Below are 11637 nucleotides of genomic sequence, written 5' to 3'. Positions count from 1 at the left end.
CCTTGTGTCAGAAAAGAGCAGAGAAGCTGAAAATGAGTAGCAATGCTTCCAGATACAAGTTAAAGGAGTGCATTGTAAGGAGACCCTGGAAGCTATTTAGAAGTTTAGCAAACACCCAAAATAGACCGTAGACATTCATAGGAAAGGTCATTCTATTCAACCAGACATAAGGAGTAAAGCTTTAACCCAATCATAAAATTAGCAAGTGTTATTCATATAAATCTTCCTACAATCTGATTGTAGTTAACTCTACCTCAGGCTGAAATAAAACCAACAATAGTGCTGCATCTAAAAAAAAAAAAAAAAAAAAAAAAAAAAAGGGAGAGAGTTTAACATAGCCAGACCATCTGAGTGATACTATTAGTGAACTGCTGGGGAAGAAGAAAGTCTGAAGAGAAACCAGGTAACAGCGCTTTGAACATTTTTCCCCTGCTTGAATTAGTCCCACAGTTCTTTAGGTTTTTGTCTCGACTGATAGAATACAATATATACAAATTCTGAATTATTTTATATATCTGACATCAGGCCACAAAATTCTTCAATAGCTTGAGCATCTATTTTCTCTCCAATGTCATCATCAAACAAAAGCCAGAAAACCGTGACTTTTCACAATAGTAATATAATGCCTGTGATTAGGACCACTGCTACAGTGAACGACCACAGCAACCAGGTCATACATATGGTCCAGGTTCACCGCACCTATGGAGGTGTTGAAGAGCTGGAGCTGCAAACAGAAGATCACCTGATAGTACAGTTTGGTGTAACTGTGGAGCTGCTCCATGTACCTGAACCACTTTGGGTGTAGGGCCCAAATCATGGGCAGCTTTTTTACCCTCACCCTTTTTTGGGCCTCCTGTTTGCTGTAGCATGTTTCACAATAATATTTTTGTTCACTACTCAGTGTTTCTGTGCTGCTGAAGTCTCTTAGTGGGTAAATGGATGTATTCTGATCCACATCAACAGAAAGGTAGAGAAAATCTTCATCTTTGCTACTGCTAATAGTTTCACAGTTAAACCATCAAGTTTCATTGGTGAATGTTCCCTGAAAAATCTCATGTACCCAGGTGAGTTCAGCTTTATTATTCTTTGCAATTTCATTCACGTTACCATTGTTTAATTTTCCATTTGTTTTTCCTGTTTCTTCTCTTCCTGCAGGATGTCTTCAATAGTGTTTAGAAAATAATTTGAAAATATAAAAAATATAAAAATACAAGTGATGAAAATGTATCTTGCTTTGTTTAGAAGCAAATTCACATTGATAAATATTTTGTCTTTTTTTTCTTCCATGAAACATATGTAGTAATCACTTACTGGGAAGGCAAGACTTTATTCTTTTATAAAGAAAGAAACTTTCCGGGGGGCAGAGCAATGGTGGATGAGAAACACCGCCACACAGTGTCTCTTCAAAAAAGACAGATTTTAGAAGAAATTAGAAGAAAGAAGCAAGCAGATGAGCATACATCGGACAAGGGTCAGAAGGAGTGGTACTGGAGACTACAGGAGATTCTGCGGGAGGAGGTTGAGGAGGAGAACTGGAAGCAGAGACCTCACGAGTAGCATGGAGACCAGTGGCAAGGGTATGTGGAGCAGTTAACTTTTCCCTCCCTTGCATCTCGGACCACTGGTGGGCTCCCCAGCTGTTGGAGAGACCTGGGGGCACCAGCCAAGAGACAGCCACTGTTAGTGAGCGGTAAGCCTGTAGCAGATGTGGCACTAGGCTCCCAACTCCCTCGGGGCACCTCCGTGTGCACAGACCTGAGCCGCACGGCAGGTGCCATATTGCTTCATTCTCCCCTCCACTTCCCTAACCATGGATGCTGAGAGAGACAATATAGCCACCAGTCAGAGGCATCTCCAGGGAATGGGACCTTCCATTTTGGGGCCCTTCAGCTGACTGAGGGGTACTCAGATGGAGAGCTCCCTACCCACCAGCTCTCCCAGGTGCTGCTGGCCTGGTGATCCCAGGAGAATGGGGCAGACCCTGAGGGTAAGAGACATCGACCCATTTTGGGCTCCCATGGATGAATTGGGACTGGCACTCCTCTCCCTGGTGGGGTCAGGGATTGAATTTCTGGGCCCAGAGGTCAGATCTGCAGAACAGATCCCATGCACCCAGGTCCCGCATTGCCCCAGGGCACAGAAGGGATTTTTGTGAACAAGCCTACTAAGGTGTGTGTGCCTTCAGGGTCAGATAGGTGTGCTTGAGGGCAACCCTCCTCCCAAGGAGAGGCCGTGTGCCCAGCCCAGGCAGCAACTCTGTGCAGGGAACCTCTTGACCCATATCACAAACAGGGGAGATCCGGTGATGTGAGGTCTGGCGTGCTGGCAGAAGCCCAGGAGAAGCCATGGAGTTGGGGAGAGTGGGAAGGAGTGAGGCCTGCTCCAGACTGCAGGTCTCAGACAGACCCACCCCCACACACAGACTTTCTGACTGAGTGGGGCCATTCCAGCCCCTCCCTGACAGCTTTTCCCAGAAGCAGAGAACAGAACTTTGACCCCTGCTAACGGCATTGGTGGTGCCTGAGGGCAGGCTTACCCAACCCAGATCCACCCAGAATCACTTCTAGACCAGCCCCCACTGAGGTGGAGAATAAGGACACACCTGGAAGTCTGAGGGCCCCACCGACCACCTGAGGCACTAGAGTGCCTCTCCAAAGGAGCAGGAGCTGGTTACAGAACCCCAAAGCAACACTGTGGCCTGCTTCTCCCAGCAAGCACCACCAACTGACAGGGAGGTCATTCTGCACACACTTTTATGGCATCTACTCACTCATCATACAGGGTGTGGTTGGATCTAACCCAGAAACACCACCTACTGGCTCAGAGAATAAACAGGGCATGTCATTATACAAACAAAAACCTAAAGGTAAGAAGCAACACCTAATCCAGATAGGAAGAAATCAGTGCAGGAACTCTGGAAATATGAAGACTCAAACAGAAAGCACACCCCCAAAGAGGGACACCAGCCCCATAGAAGTGGACATCAACCAAAATCAGACCACTAAAATGACAGAAGAAGAATCCATTCAAACATGGATTATAAGAAAATTCAATGACTTGAAAGAAAAACTGGATAACCAACACAAACAAACCATGAAAAAATTCCAGGACCTGGAAGACAAATTCATTAAAGAAATTGAAATAATAAAGGAAAATCAAGCCAAACTACTGGAAATGAAGAATCAACTCAGGGAACTAAAAACACAGTGGAAAGCCTCAAGAATAGGGTAGATCAAACAGAAGAAAGAATCTCAGAGACTGAAGATAACACCTTCCAATTAAATAAATTAGTCACAGAGATAGAGCAGAGAAACAAGAGAAAAGAGCAAAGCCTATAAGAGATGTGGGATTATGTGAAGAAACCTAATGTGAGAGTGATAGGGTTACATGAAGGGGAAGAAGAAAACACTCAAGGGTTGGATAAGCTATTTGAAGATATAATAGAGGAAAATTTCCCAGGCCTTGCTAAAAATCTCCAGACACAAGTTCAAGAAGCTCAAAGGAACCCTGGGAGATCCAATGCAAACAAGAAGACGTTACGACATGCAGTCATCGGACTGACCAAAATATCAACTAAAGAGGCCCTTCTATGTGCTGTAAGATAAAGAAGCAAGTAACATAAAAAGGAAAGCCAATCCAAAAAACATCAGACTTCTCTACTGAAACTTTACAAGTAAGGAGAGACTGGAGCCCCATTCTCACTCTTCTGAAACAGAGTAATGCCCAGCCTAGAATCTTATGCCCTGCAAAACTAAGTTTTGTATATGAAGGAGAAATCAAAACATTCTCAGATAAGCAAAGACTGAAGGAATTCACCAAGACAAGACCAGCCCTGCAAGAAGTAATCAAAACAATGTTACCCACGGATCAGCACAATAAACACTCAAGAATGTAAATATATTCAAAAGCTAAAGATCAAAGCCCGGATACCACAATGGCTCAAGGGAGAAAACAAAGCCACAAAGTTCAACCCAACATAATGAACAAATATCTGCCTCACCTATCAATTATCTCAATAAATGTGAACGGCTTGAAGTGCCCACTCAAAAGACATTGGCTGGCCAAATGGATAAAAAAAATACAATCCAAGTATCTGCTTCCTTCAGGAAACACATCTAACATGCGATGATGCAGTTAGACTAAAGGTAAAGGAGTGGAAAACAATATTTCAAGCAAACGGAAGCCAAGAGAAAGCTGGCGTGGTGGTGATGATTACAGATAACTTAGTTTTTAAATCAAGAAAACAAAAGACAAAGAAGGTCACTATATAATGGTGAAGGGTACAGTTCAACAAGAAGATATAACAATTCTAAATATATGTGTACCCAACCTAGGTGCACCCAGATTCATAAAGCAAACTCTACTTGACCTAAACAAATGGATAAACAACAGCACCGTAGTAGTCAGAGACTTTAACACCCCACTGACAGTACAGGACAGATCCTCCAAAGAGAAAATCAATAAAGAAATAATGGATTTAAACATAACTCTAGAACAAATGGGCCTGACTGACATTTACAGCACATTCTACCCCTAAACCACTGAATATATGTTCTTCTCATCAGCTCATGGGTCATTCTCTAAGATTGACCATATTCTAGGACACAAAGCATGTCTCAAACAATTTTAAAAAACTGGAAATTAAACCATGTATCTTTTCAGATCACAATGGAATAAATGTAGAAGTCAACCCTAACAGGAACTCTCATTTCTACACAAATTCATGAAACTAAACAACCTTCTGCTGAATGATCACTTCATAAACAAGGAAATCAAGATGGAAACCAAAAGATTATTTGAACTAAATGACAAAGGAGACACAAGTTATCAAATCCTCTGGGACACAGCTAAAGCAGTCATGAGAGGAAAGTTTATTTCCATAAATGCCTATATCCCAAAGTCAAAAAGACCACAAGTAGACAACCTAATGAATTGTCTCAAAGAGCTGGAAAAAGAAGAACAGACCAAACTGAAAACCAGCAGAAGAAGTCAAATCATTAAGATCAAATCAGAACTAAACAAAATTGACAACAGGGTAACTATACAGAACATTAATAAAGAAAAAGTTGGTTCTTTGAAAAAATAAACAAAATTGACACACCTTTGGCTAGACTAACAAAAAATAGAAAAGAAAAATCTCTAATAAGCTGTATCAGGAACAATAAAGGAGAAATTACAATGGATGCCATGGAGATAAAATATATAATTTATGAATACTACAAAACCTCTATGCACACAAACTGGAAATTGTGGAGGAAATGGATAATTTCTTAGAAACACACAGCCTCCCTAGGCTCAACCAGGAAGAAATAGAATTCCTGAACAGACAAATATCAAGTACTGAAATTGAAACAGCAATAAAAAATCTTCCTAAACAGAAAAGTCCTGGACCAGATGGCTTCACACCTGAATTTTACCACACCTACAAAGAAGAACTGGTGCCTACCCTGTAGAAATTATTCCACAACATTGAGAAGGAAGGATTCCTCCCCAACACATTTTATGAAGCGAACATAACCCTGATACCCAAACCGGGAAAGGATGCAACAAAAGAAAGAAAACTACAAACCAATATTCCTTATGAATGTAGATGCAAAAATTCTCAACAAAATCCTAGCCAATCAAATCCAGGTGCTTGTCAAGAAAATAATCCATCACAACCACGTGGGCTTCATCCCAGGGATGCAGGGATGGTTCAACATATGCAAATCTATAAATGTAATTCACCATATAAACAGAAGCAAAAACACAGATCATATGATCCTCTCAGTAGACGCAGAAAAAGCATTTGACAAAATTCAACATCCTTTTATGATAAGAACGCTCAACAAAATAGGCATAGACGGGCTTACCTAAAAATGATACAAGCCATATATGACAAACCCACAGCCAATATCATACTGAATGGGGAAAAACCGAAAACATTCCCACTTAGAACTGGAACAAGGTTGCCCACTATCTCCACTTCTATTCAACATAGTGCTGGAAGTCCTTTCTATAGCAATCAGACAGCAGAGTGGAATTAAGGGCGTCCAAATGGGAGCAGAGAGATCAAACTCTCAGTCTTTGCTGGTGGCATGATATTATACCTAGAAAACCCCAAGGATTAAACCAAGAGAGTCCTTGAATAGATAAAGGAATTTGGTAAAGTCTCAGGATACAAAATCAATACACAGAAATCAGAGGCATTCATATATGCTGACAACAGTCAAATTGAGAACCAAATAAAAGACTCAATTCCATTCAAAATAGCAACAAAGAAAATAAAGTACCTAGGAATATATTTAACTAAGGCTGTAAAAGACCTCTACAGGGGAACTATGAAACACTGAAGAAGGAAATAGCAGAGGATGTAAACAGGTGGAAGAATATACCATGCTCATGGGTTGGCAGAATCAACATTATTAAAATGTATATACTACCCAAAGTGACCTACAGAGTCAATGCAATCCTTATTTTAAAAAATCATCATTTTTCACAGTTATAGAAAAAATTATTTTAGATTTCGTATGGAACCAAAGAAAACCCCATATAGCAAAATCAATCCTAGGCAATAAAAACAAAATAGGAAATATCAATTTACCAGACTTCAAACTATACTACAAGGCTATAATAATTAAAAGATCTTGTGACTGGCACAAGAACAGGGACATTGATCAGTGGAACAGAGAACCCAGATATAAAACCATCCTCATATATCCAACTAATCTTCGACAAAGCAGAGAAAAATATACACTGGGGAAAAGAATCCTTATTCAATAAATGGTACTGGGAAAACTGGACAACCACATATAGAAGACTGAAACAGGACTCACACATTTCACCTCTCAGAACAATCAACTCACACTGGGTAACAGACTTGAACCTTAGGTTTGAAACTATTAGAATTCTAGAGGATAACATTGGAAATATTCTTATAGGCATTGGCCTAGGCAAAGAATTTATGAAGAAGACCCCAAAGGCAATCACAGCAGCAACAAAAATAAATAAATGGGACCTGATCAAATTAAAAAGCTTCTGCACAGCCAAAGAAACTGTCAATAGAGCAAACAGACAACCCACAGAACAGAAGAAAATTTTCGCAAGCTACACATCTGATAAAGGGCTGATACCTAGTATTTATTTAGGGAAATCGGCAAGGAAAAATAAAAGGACCCTATCAAAAAGTGGGCAAAGGACATGAACAGAAATTTTTCAAAAGAAGACAGAATAATGGCCAACAAACATATGAAAAAATGCTCAACATCTCTAATCATCAGGGAATTGGAAATCAAAAGTGCAATGAGATATCATTTATCTCCAGTAAGAATGGCCTTTATCAAAAAGTCCCCAAACAATAAATGTTGGCATGGATGCCAGAGTGATAGGAATACTCCTACACTGCTGGTGGGACTGCAAACTAGTTCAACCTCTGTGGAAAGCAACGTGGAGATACCTTAAAGCGATACAAGTAGATCTACCATTTTATCCAGCAATTCCACTACTTGGCTTCTACCGAAAAGATCAAATGACACTCTATAAAAAAGACACCTGCATTCGAATGTTTATAGCAGCACAATTCACAATTTCAAAGTTGTGGAAACAACCCAAGTGCCCATCAATACATGAGTGGATTAATAAAATATGGTATATGTATACCATGAAGTACTATTTAGCTTTAAGAAACAATAGTGATATAGCACCTCTTGTATTTTCCTGGATACAGCTGAAACCCATTCTACTAAGTGAAGTATCGCAAGAATGGAAAAATAAGCACCACATGTACTCACCAGCAAATTGGCATTAACGGATCAACTCCTAAGTGGACATATAGGAATAACATTTATTGGGTGTTGGGCAGGTGAGAGGGGGGAGGAGGGGATGGGTATATACAAACATAATGAGTGAGATGTGCCACATTTGAGGGATGGTCACGCTTGAAGCTCTGACTCGAGGGAGGAGGGGAGGCATGGGCAATATACGTAACCTTAGCATTTGTATCCACATCATATGCTGAAATAAATAAATAAATAAATAAATAAATAAATAAATAAATAAATAAAAATAAATAAAAGGAATGACTATAACCAAAAAAAAAAAAAAACAAAAAAGAAGAAGAAAGGGAAAGGAACTTTCCAATTGAAGGTGATTGATATAGGGAAATGTTTGTACTATATAACCCATATATTTGACTGTAAATTACAAAGTTTAAGAAAATGATAGTTACTCTCTAATATATTTGGAACTGATTCATAAGGAAACTATTAAAATTACCATTGAAATGGAAAAAAGATCTTCTTTTGTGTCATTGCCATTCTCAAATTATTTAGGGTCAAGTCTGACTTCTCACTCTCCTCATATCCACTCCTCAATATATTGATTGACTTGTTACTTTTACTGATGAGTTTCCCAAATCCATTCTTATTCCATTCTTGCTGCCATTGCCTAGATTTGTCACTAATTTTCCTTTCCTTAATTATTGTAGTAGCCCCCCAACTTATCTTTCTGCCTTTCATTTCCTTTCTACTATATTCTTTATACATCCAGCAGAAATTTCTTCTAAAGGTATACTTCTGCCTTTCTCTATACAAAATCTCTCAATGCTTCCTGTTGTCTATAATTTCCAAAACTGTTAGCCTGTCATTCGACAGCTCCATGATATCTCTGCAACATACTTTGTAAACCTCATCTTTTACCAATTCTTCCCCTTTTTCCCTACTACAGCCATATCGGTTATCTCTCTCAAACCCATTGATGCACATTGACACCTTAATAACTTGGATCATGTTATCACTCTTGTTTTTAATTAATTAATTATTTTCGAGACAGTCTTTCTTTGTTGCCCCGACTGGAGCGCCATGGCATCAGCCTAGCTCACAGCAACCTCAAACTCCTGGGCTCTAGTGATCTTCCTGCCTCAGCCTCCTCAGTAGCTGGAACTACTTGTTTGAGCCACCACACCTGCCTAATTTTTTTCTATTTTGAGTTGCCCAGGTAATTTCTTTCTATTTTTAGTAGAGACGGGGGTCTCACTCTTGCTGAGGCTGGTCTCGAACTCCTGACCTCAAGGGATCCTTCCACCTCAGCTTCCCAGAGTGCTAAGATTACAGGAGTGAGCCACCATGGCTGGCCTATCCCTTTTGTTTATAATGCTCTTCCCACTCATTTTTATCTGCTTAAATTTTACTCTTTCCTTACAGCCTAGTCCAAATGCCTCCATCTCTTCAATGCCTTCTCCCATCCTTCTTAACAGAATGAATTGATCTTTATTCTACAGGTCTGTACTATTTTATTTACATTTTTCTTATCGTGTTCATTTTATGGCTATATTATAAAACATCTGTGTGTGTCCATCTTTTCCATCATCACCCCTCACCTCTCTTGTTCATCTTTGTTTATAATAGGTACTCAGTAAAAACCTTCCGTAAATGGAAAGAAAAAGTAATATACCACATGAGATTAGGAAAAGATAAAATGAGGAAAAGAGAAGAAAGAGACAAATAAAAACACTATAAAATAAAAAGATATTGAAGAAGCTAAAGGCCTACTATAAGTTGGACACTTAAAACAAGAACTCAGAAAGGCTATGAGTTTGTATCTTGGAGACAGCTCAAAGAGCTAAAAATAAAACTACCATTTGATCCAGCAATCCCACTATTAGGCATCTACTCAAAGGAAAAAAAAGACATTGTATAATAAAGACATCTGCACTCGAATGTTTATAGCAGCACAATTCACAATTGTAAAGATGTGGAAACAGCCCAAATGCCCATCAATACATAAGTGGATTAATAAAATATGGTATATGTATACCATGGAATGGTACTCAACTACAAAAAACAATGGTGATCTAGCACCTCTTATATTATCCTGGATAGAGATTGAGCCCATCCTTCAAAGTGAGGTATCACAAGATGAAACAATATGCACCACATGTACTTGGCATCAAATTGGTACTAACTGACCAACACTAAGGTGTTAATATGTTAGTAATACTCATTGGGTGCTGGTCAAGGGGCGTCAAGGGGTACACCCACAACTAATGGAAACAGAACCCACTGTATGGGGGAGGGACATGCTTATAGCCCTGGCTTGGGTGGGGCAAACAGGATTACATGAAACCGAAATGTTGGTACCCCAAAAATATCTTGAATAAATAAATTAAAAAATAAATAAGTACTTGAGGAAAAAAAAATATCTTTTGTACAAGCTGTTTGATCATTTCTGTATTAGTTAGCGCTCTCCAGAGAAACAGAACCAATAGGAGGCATAGATAGATACAAAGATCAAGACATTTAGTCTAAGGTGGTATTGTTTCATGCAACTGTGGAGGCTGAGAAGTCCCATAATCTGCCATCTGCAAGCTGGATATCCAGTGGTGTAGTTTAAAGGCTGGTGAGCCAGAGAGCCAATGGTGTAGATTCTAGTTAGAGTCCGAAGGCTTGAGAACCAGGAGTGCCCAGGGTAAGAGAAGACTGACATTTCAGCTCAAGCAATCAGGCAGAGGGAGGTTGAAAAAAAAATTCTTTTTGTTCTATTCAGACCCTCAACAGATTTGATGATGCCTGTCAACTTGGAGAGGGCCATCTGCCTTCCTCAGTCCATCAATTCAAATGCTAATCTTGTCCAAAAACACATTCACAGACACACCTAGAGACAATGTTAAATCAGATGATCTGGGTATCCCTCAAACCAGTCAAGTGGACACATAATACTAACCATCACAGTTTCAGTTTCTCCAATAGTAAAAAAAAAAAAAAAGGCTTACAACAAAAAATATAATAGAGGAGTATGTGCATGTGTAAAACTGGGGATACATAAAGAAAAAATTTGAGGGCATTTCTAAACTCTGGCTTCTTTCTTTCTTTCATTTTTTTTTCCTTTTATCCATGGCAAATCCAAAGTTAGGATCACTTTATATCTGTGCTTGAACATCTTCTCACAATTGTAACTCGTATGATTGTTGTCCCAAACATTTCCCATATTATCCATGCCTCAACTACCATGACACTATTTCTTATTCTAAAAATAAGCCTAATGGAGCCAGAAACCTTACAAATGAATAGCAATGACCAACTTATCATTTTAGTTACAACAATTGATGTCCTCTTTTGTTGATCTTAAACTAATATTTATCAGATTATATGCATAATTCTGTCAGCATTACATTATAGCAAGTCAAACTATGCCATTAATATGACATTTGCACAGAACTGTTATTTTATTCAAATAAAAATGTACCTCTAGTATAATTAAGGAAATTATTTTTCCAGTTGACTAACAAATACTTTTTTCACATAAGTTTATATAATTTAAACATTTCTGTTAGGAAAAATATCACTTGGTATAGTATATTTCATCTCTTTCAATTCATCACCACTTAACATCTATGGCAAAGGTCAAACCAACTTCTTAGTAGGCCTAAATACTTAGAAACAGGCAGCCATAGATACATGGAGCTAAGCTTCCGTGTGTGCAGAAAATGTACCTCGGGAGTCAAGATTTCCAGTTGAGAAAATCTAGCAGATTGTTAGTCCTAACATCATGTCACTCTAAGATAAGGGTATCTGTGCCTAAGATGCAAGTTCTGGTATAACATATAAGAAGAAAAACAAACCAGTCAATCAACCAACCAACCAATCAACCATCATTTCCATG

At 38.9% G+C, this 11637-nt stretch overlaps 1 pseudogene; it reads right to left on the bottom strand.

Annotated features, from left to right (window-relative positions):
* Positions 1–438: 438 nt before the first annotated feature.
* On the bottom strand, positions 439–1287 carry LOC105882296 (ubiquitin carboxyl-terminal hydrolase 46 pseudogene; annotated as a pseudogene).
* Between the last annotated feature and the right edge of the window lie 10350 nt (positions 1288–11637).

This window comes from Microcebus murinus, chromosome X (assembly GCF_040939455.1).
Source record: "Microcebus murinus isolate Inina chromosome X, M.murinus_Inina_mat1.0, whole genome shotgun sequence".
NCBI classification, from domain to species: Eukaryota; Metazoa; Chordata; class Mammalia; order Primates; family Cheirogaleidae; genus Microcebus; species Microcebus murinus.
The sequence above is the reverse complement of the archived record's forward strand: the minus strand, read 5'-3'. Positions and strand labels throughout refer to the sequence as shown.